This window comes from Triticum aestivum, chromosome 1A (assembly GCF_018294505.1).
Source record: "Triticum aestivum cultivar Chinese Spring chromosome 1A, IWGSC CS RefSeq v2.1, whole genome shotgun sequence".
NCBI classification, from domain to species: Eukaryota; Viridiplantae; Streptophyta; class Magnoliopsida; order Poales; family Poaceae; genus Triticum; species Triticum aestivum.
In genome coordinates this window covers 483,240,605-483,248,728 of record NC_057794.1, presented here as the reverse complement: position 1 = coordinate 483,248,728, position 8,124 = coordinate 483,240,605, and the positions used below count along the sequence as shown (strand labels likewise).

At 42.4% G+C, this 8,124-nt stretch overlaps 1 long non-coding RNA gene across 2 annotated transcripts; it reads right to left on the bottom strand.

Moving 5' to 3' along the window:
* Nucleotides 1–4,895: 4,895 nt before the first annotated feature.
* On the bottom strand, nucleotides 4,896–5,452 carry LOC123152384 (uncharacterized). Of its 2 annotated transcripts, none has more exons than XR_006476184.1 (3): nucleotides 5,328–5,452; nucleotides 5,078–5,147; nucleotides 4,896–4,933 (listed from the first exon to the last, which is right to left on the bottom strand). It is a non-coding gene; the product is annotated as an uncharacterized lncRNA (long non-coding RNA). The 2 variants fall into 2 exon arrangements; XR_006476201.1 differs by having other exon boundaries at nucleotides 4,899–4,933; nucleotides 5,078–5,131; nucleotides 5,328–5,451.
* Between the last annotated feature and the right edge of the window lie 2,672 nt (nucleotides 5,453–8,124).

Sequence of the window (8,124 nt, the reverse complement as noted above, 5' to 3'; positions counted from 1 at the left end):
ATGCCTGGACTGGAGGTGGAGGTGTAGGGGGCGCCGCGGCGGCGAGGGTGGGGGGAAGGGCTCCTGTTTTTTACCGGGGCGAGACCGAGACGAGGGGGAGAAAGGAAACGAGATGCGGCTGCGGTTTCGCTCGGCTCGACCGACGACGCGGTCACGGGATTGCCGGGGGGGTGGGTAGTGTGTGCTGCGTGGGCTCCTCCCGCTGGAATCCACGCAGGGTCCGTTCGGAGGGAGAGAGGCTGGCGTGGAGTCCCCCATCGATCAGATTCAGGATGTGGACGAACTTGTTTCCGATGGTCGCCGAAAAAGAAAGTCGTTTGTTTCCGGGCCCAGATTAGTTTTTTGTTTCTGTTTACAATACGTATACAAAGGGAGCTGACCGCGAGATAGGACTCCCAGCAGTGGTAGAGCAACATAAATATCAGCTGCTTGATTGTGACTTAGACCGATCATATTTCTTCACCTTTTTAGGTGGGTACGAGAGGCGATGCGAGCTGAAACGTGGCAGGCCAGGGGTCCAACTGTTGATCTTTCTGAAGAAAGGAAAGTGGGAACGAGATACCCTTTTGCATAGGGCAATTCATCTAGAAAACGAGATAGCAGCATGTGACAGAGACAGCAGGATTGGTTAATCGGCCGCGTTCGATGCTCTCGCCACTTCAAGGATCCATCTTGTTCCCCAAGAAAGGCTGACGCTTAATTAGTGAGGCGGACTTGGTTTGCCGGGAATCAAACGCATGCGGCAGGGAGCGAAAATAGCAAAGCAGTGACGTTCCTTTGCCTCCCAGGGAGGCACAAGCAGAGCTGCCGTATCTGCCTTTTTGTGTGCGTGCCGCAGCTTTTTTAGAGTGTGATTGATAGGGTGCATGAGGGTAAAAGCTTCCAACCCAACCTATTTTTGTTTATTTGGTAGGGTGCACGGGCTCATCTGGCTATGCCCATCTGATGCAAAAAAGAGTCCTCAGTCATGCTCATAGAGAGGGTGCATGGAGGCAGCCATGCTCGCCCCGACCCTCGTCCCACCCACCAGACCACGTCTAGACATTTTAATTTTTTTTTAAAATGTTCATATTTCCAAAAAAAAATAAAAAATTAACAAATATCCAGGATTTCAAAAAAAAGAAAGAATTGAGAAAGTTCAGAAATTCAGAAAAGTAAAAAAAAATCAGAATTTCATTTTTTGAAAAAAATGAAAAAAATGTTCGGAATTTTAAATTTTATTTGAATTTTCGAAAATTGTTCATAATTTCAAATTTTGATTAAATTTTCAAGAATGTTCATAATTTAAAATTTTCAAAAAATGTTCAGAATTTCCAAAAAATAAAAATGTAGAATTTCATTTTTTTTTAAATTTTTTAATAAAAGTTCAGAATTTCAAAATATATTTAAATTTTTGTTCACGTTTTTTCAATTTTGTACACCATTCAAAAAATGTATTCAAAATTTAAAATTGTTCAGCATGTCTAAACACATGCAGGCTGCCAAACAAAGTCTTAGCTCACCATGTCTCAGTGCATACACCGCTGCCAAACAACAGCAAATGCATGGACTCAGCATGTTTTAGAGGAGAACAACTAGGATAGGTCCATACATGCTACCAAACATACTCTTAGAGCATCAACAGCCGGACTTGCAAATTCGACCTCTCAAACGCTCGTGGACGCCCCTGCGGACATTGACCGGTCAAGCCTCAAATTACTCATCTTACGACTGAACACCTCAATTAGCATATCTCAAATCCATACAAACCCATGCACCTATGTAAACGATGCTACATCGCCCGGCTACTACTCCCTCTGTCCGGGAATACTTGTCATCAAAATGGATAAAAAAAGATGAACTCATCTCTTTTTATCCATTTTGATGACAAGTATTTCCGGATGGAGGGAGTACAACATTACCATTGGACCATCAAAATTTGGCATGTTTGGCTATGATGGAGAAGATTATCCATGGCTGCCCTTGCCAACAGCCCTTCCTGGCGCCCTTGTCGTCCTTCTCGTGGAAGTGCCGATCAAAGACGTAGTAGGGATCGAGTCGGATCTGCTCGTTGCCTGAGCTGTCCTCATCATCGTTGTCCAAGCTTAACTAAGCGGTCGTGAGCCGTCGATAGGATCTATTTGCCATCGTTGGCACGCACCATACAAACGTCTACTCCTCCTATTCACAATCTCTGCTATCTCTACTATTAAAGGAGAATCGAAGATCGTGATGGTTCGACCTTCACGGTCGCCTCGCTCCCCTCCACCCACCCTTCTATGATTTCTGAAAAATCGGACTGCCTTCCCACCCCTCCGCTCATGAGAAAAAGAAAAAAAAAGTAAAACAACGCACGTCCCCACGTCCCCGTATCCCACCTCCCACTCCCTTCCCCCAAATCCCTCACTCTCAATTCCCTATTCTCTCCAGAGAGGAATCACCGCCGCCGACCTCTTCCCGCCTACAGCGACCTCGAGCGGCAGTGCACTACAGCCAAGCTAGATTGGAGTGGTGGATCCGCACCCTTGACATCTCATGAAGTCCATGAGGAGGGCGACGACGGCAACGACGAGCGATGGCGACGCGGAAAGGGCATGGCGACCAGGAGCGGCGCGTCGACGACAACGACAAGTGAGAGCCGAGATAACGCTAGCTCCACCACATCGACCCCCATTGTTGGTCTCCAATAGTCTCCGTCGGCCCCCGCACCGCGAGCCTCACGCCAGCGGGTTGCGTGCTCCCCGTGTTCGAATCTGCTCTCGGCATAGTAAGAGGGGAGCTGAAGGGGTTTGCCGCGTAGCCGGTTGCCGCATGATTCTAAGCTTCTTGTTGTTTGTCGTGTAATTTAATTTGTCTGTTTTTAGTTGGGAATCGGAGCAGGTGTGGCAGAACGACATCGACCTCCTCAAGCCGTCGGCGGGTCCAGAGAAGCTCAACTCATTCCTCATGGTACGTGCGCATCAGACCACATAGGATGTGGGTGAAACATGCCTTTCCGTTCAATTGAGTTTTCTCCCAGCCCCAGATTATGTGTTGTCTTTGTGTTCCTTCTCTGCATGATGCAAGTGCCACGGCTGCTTCAACATGTAAGAGCATGGTCTTTTCTCCGCTTTAGTCACGTGATCCTAAATAATTGCTTGTCGGACTTAACTACAGAGCAATATCATGTTTCCTTTCGGGTATATGTTTGTCCAAGAACAGGTATTGTTAATTTGTTATGTGCAAAATGGTGGCATTACCCAAATATCTTTGTCCTATTAAATGACATGTGATCAACATTATTCATGCAAACTGAGAAGCAGCTCATCTGGTCCTCTATGTATGTGATTATGTTGATAGATAATGTTACAAAGTTAGTTCAGATTATCCTGAAGCATGTCGCTCTCTGTCAGAAGTTAAGCAAGGTCATCATTCGTGAGCTGGGAGTATGGTTGATTTGATTACTCCACTAGTGGTTGGGGCGCCACCCGGTGGCGTCGCCTGAGAGAAAGTTGGGCGGTGCCAGGTAAGAGGCGCCCATTTCACTTTCCTAGCATAAAATTAATAATGCACATTACAGAGGTGGTTTAGCAAGCTCTTCCCCCCAGAGCAAACCCAAAAGGGGAAAACAACAGCCCAAAACACCCTACAGGCCTTCACGGCCAGCAACAACAAGAACAAGTGCATTGTGCTGTCATTAGGGTTGATCTTCCCCAACAGGTCATGTATAAACAGAAGGAAGCTTACACATCAGTGGCCTGAATACTCTCTCTTTCATGATCTAGAGCATCAACAACTCCAAGGTTGACAAGGGCACCCTGCTTGATCGCCACGGCCTGCTCGTCATCGAGCCTGAAGATTTCTCGGAGCGCGACAATGTCCTGCAGCTTCAGCTACTCCTTCAACTGGTTGGCAAGAGCGTCCAAGGCAGCCTCAGTGACGTCCTTGCCATTTTTTATGACGCCCAGGCCACGGCAAACCAAATGTGCATTAATCTTGAATGGTTATTGTTCCTTGAGGTTGCTGGCTCTTACTTAGCTTTGACATATGTCCATGTAAAAATGATCATTCAGAACTCATAACGATTCATAAACATATATGTGATTTCAAATCTAACGCTCCTTGACATTGTAGGCACCATAGTGGACTAAGAAAGTAGGACTCTCTTACTTATGAACTAAAGCTAACTAAAGATCTGACTATATCTCTCTCCAAGCTTGCGAAGCTATGCAAGTGCCGCACTTTATTCCCACGGTTTCTTTACTACATATGCACCTACTTTTTTCTATGCTTACCTATAGCTCGATTAATATATACAAATTACACATGTTGAAAAGAGAATGTTCAAATGTTTTATGAAAATTTAGTTATGTACTGAATATATTCTCCACGGTATATAATACTCAAAAAGTAATTGCATGGATAAAAGTGAATTGCAGAACTGATTGCTTACCATCACATGCAATGCTCCAATTTCTCAACATTATGAAGATGTGTGAGCAGCCAAAAAGAAATAGCATACCAATGTTACTATGACTGAATTAATTAGGGGAGGACAACCTAAAGACACATTGTTCTACCCCGAAATTTTTGACATGAATCACTAATCTTTGGTATTGAAATTAGATACTTCTCGTCATAATCAAGTTACGATTGGCCACCTGAAATTGGAAGGAGGCCGAAGCACAAAAATAGACAAACCACTTTTTTGCACCACATGATTATAGTAGCATGCGTCAGTATACTGACCTACAAAGAAGTGAAAAACCAAAACTAATCTGACTTTATAAAGCACAAATAAAGATCTCTATGGGTAACACTAAATCAGATTTCATTTTTATTAACATCACCTCATGGTTAATAAAAACGACCAAAGAAAGGGAGCCCCACCTCATGGTCGCAGCAACTGCTGCTCAGAGAGCATCTCCATCTTGCCTGTCGTCAGGTAGTTGGCCCACTCCAATGCCCAGACGCGCTGAACGACCAGCATGATTCGCAAGAACCGTACAAAATGAACAAGTTCAGGCACAGGGGCGTGCTAGTGTACAATCAGTGAATGTGAATACAAGATTTATAATTTGCAGAAGCATATAAATATATTCTGATTACAAAAACATACCTAAACCACAGGCTTCTTCAGACTTCCCAATATCCAAGGGCGACAGTGCAAGATCTAGTTGTACAGGGTTCTTAATCATAAGTGACATAGCAAGAAATACTTCAGATTCACAGCATAAGGAAAGATAAGAGCTAAAACAGAATTAATTCCTTGCTCCAGCTCCAAAAACATAGCAGATAATGCAAACTGTCTGTTGAAAGTGATTGGAAAATGAACAGGATGCAGATGTACTTTCATTGAAACGACATACCTAATGAGAGCAGGACAATGGACAATTATGTTCGTTCTAATCAACAATCATGAGCAAATCCTAAGCAAACAACTTTGCAATTCCTCCCAGTGGGAGGCCAATTTCCAGAACTTTAATTGATACTTTACCTCCATCTCAGCAAGACGAGCGAGCTATAAAAATTAGATAAGAATAGACCTGGTAATGTAACCGGTATGGATTGAAATCTGGAAGGCATTACAATGTGTAGGGTTCATGAAGACATGGGATCATAATGACAAAAGCCAATGATAATACACCGAGTAGTGGGATACAGTTTTGCTGAAAAATTATCAAGACGACAGTACAATCCTTGAAGATTTGATTATTGTAGCTGAACTTTGAACAGAGTTAGTGCTTGAATCTAATACTCGGAAAATTAGTATATAAACTGTCTGATTACAATGATCTAAGAGGTGTTCCGCGCCAAGGAACTAATTAATAAATTTCAACACTATAAGAGCACATTTAAACTGAAATACTTACTGTTCCATGTCATTCTCCTCTGTAAACTTGTCCAAACGATCCTGAAACACCAAAGATTGTAGAACATGTGACATCCCTGGAAAGCAGGACCAGGTTATGACTTTAGAAGGGTAGTAAGTGAAGAAGAAGAAAGCAAGAAGACCATATCTCATAATAGTACAAACTGAAGAAGAAAATAAAAATTCTCAGATGTAGCAGGAAAAATTGGTATGGGTGCTTACTGCGTACAGAAGATTACCATTTGTCTTCTCGCATCCAGTCATGCCAGCCTGTTCATATGCAAATCTATAGTCAAAAGGGGCAAAACATTGTAGGGCCTGAAATAGATAAGTGGCGCTGATTACGTCTGGTAAACTAGTGCAATTTGCACCGCAAACGAATAGAAATCAAACCCTAGCAGCAGGGACCGCACTAATCAAAACGAAGACTACAAGTGTAAGGATAGAAGGCATTGTTTACCTTGGCTACGGCTGCGGCTAGGTTGGCGGTGACTTTGCTGTTGCAGATGTTAGTGATGAGGTGTTCGTAGATAAACTCATTATATCGCGATGCATATCAGAAAGAAATTGAAATCAATCAGATGGCTAGAAACAGAGACATGAAAGATGCTTATTGCACTGATAAGCACATATGAACACATGGGCAACAGGTTTATATTACAGATACTTTAGTTGATTCAGAAGCAATGACACTGTCCAACAGTATAGTCTCAGTGATGAAGGACATTTCTTCACCGGATCTCTGAAAACATCAATTTTTATAGAGAGGTAATTATGTGTATAAACAATATGGATGTATTTTTCGATAAAGAACAAGAATACAAACCAAATAAATAGTATACAGGTCAAAAAAATATCTGAGAAACAAATGTGCATTGTTACAAGGTCGCTGACGTGTGTTTGGCTAGCTAGATGGTGATCCTGACTTTGTGCTCAGTTTGGTAGCTGGAGACGATATTGCTGGTCGTAGCGGTTAATGGAATAGAATGTACTCAATCAAAAAATGCACATTTATACCCTGAGTCCCTGATGCAGGAGCATTGCTCACTGATGTTTATATTTCAGATTTACATGTTAATATTTTGATCTTATATAACCTTCACATATTTTTAAGATACTTTTCTTAATGGAAACAAGTAAACAGATACTTAGCTTGTAATTAAGTATACGTAAAGTGATACGAAGTCAAAAGAGCATAATCTGGTGCACATGAATATATAATTAGCAACCATTACAAGTTACCTGCTTAACACAAACAAAAAGGAATAGCATGCCTTTAGGATAATTAGCAAGATACCTTAGAAAGAGGTAAACTAATCCACACATGAATCGATCACTAGTTCACTACAACACCGCATACTTGAAAAGCAGGATACCTAAAAAAGGGGCAAACCAATGATCGATCAGTAAATGCTACGAAATGGTGTAATCTAACCTTACATCATAACAACCTTGAATTGTACAGTTTACAAATAAGTAGTAGCTCACATCTCAGAAGGCTACTATCATGTACAACACGCGGGTGATTTACCTTAACAAGCTTATACTCTTTGCGTGAATGATTTTTTGCGTCTTCTGTTGTTCTTATTGTTTCTTTCAGTTCTTCAACCTTCTGATACCTCGCCCTCTCCTGATCTATTCCTCTTGATGACACAGATTCAAGTTTCGTCACCTGGTTGTGCAAGGCAAATTAAGTCTGATGATAGGCTTTGGATATGAAGCAAAGAATTAGAGTAATCAGTAAATGCATTGTGAATAGAAGCTGGATCCTGCGAGACACATGCACATGGCCACCGATGGTGGAGATGAATGGGGATTAGATCCGTGGTGGCGGCGTCCTCCCATTGATCGAAACCACCACCGGCACCTTCTCCTCCCACCTGCTCCTCCGTCGGCTCCTTGCCACTGCTACTCGGGGTAAGACCGGAGGATCAGAACATAAATTTATACCCAAAAACAAACATGTCATCGTTCTTTTATTAGTCTCAACTACGTACAAACTACTGCACAAGATTTCAGTTGCCCCGAACATTAGTACAACAGCCCGAAATGCAAACAAAGGACCTATATGGTCCAAAGGTACAACAGAAATCCGATTTGCTCATATTAGCATGTAAGAAATGTAAAGGATGCATGTTGGAGCTGGATCAATGTCAAACTAAAAAAGTTCAAATGAAATGTATGTGTCTGAAACATCAAAATTGTCTCCAAATCATGCAAAAATTGAATTGTTTCATGTGAAATTCCTTAAGAAAAACTCATTACCTTGCAATTAGTGTTGCACTTGAGTTCTT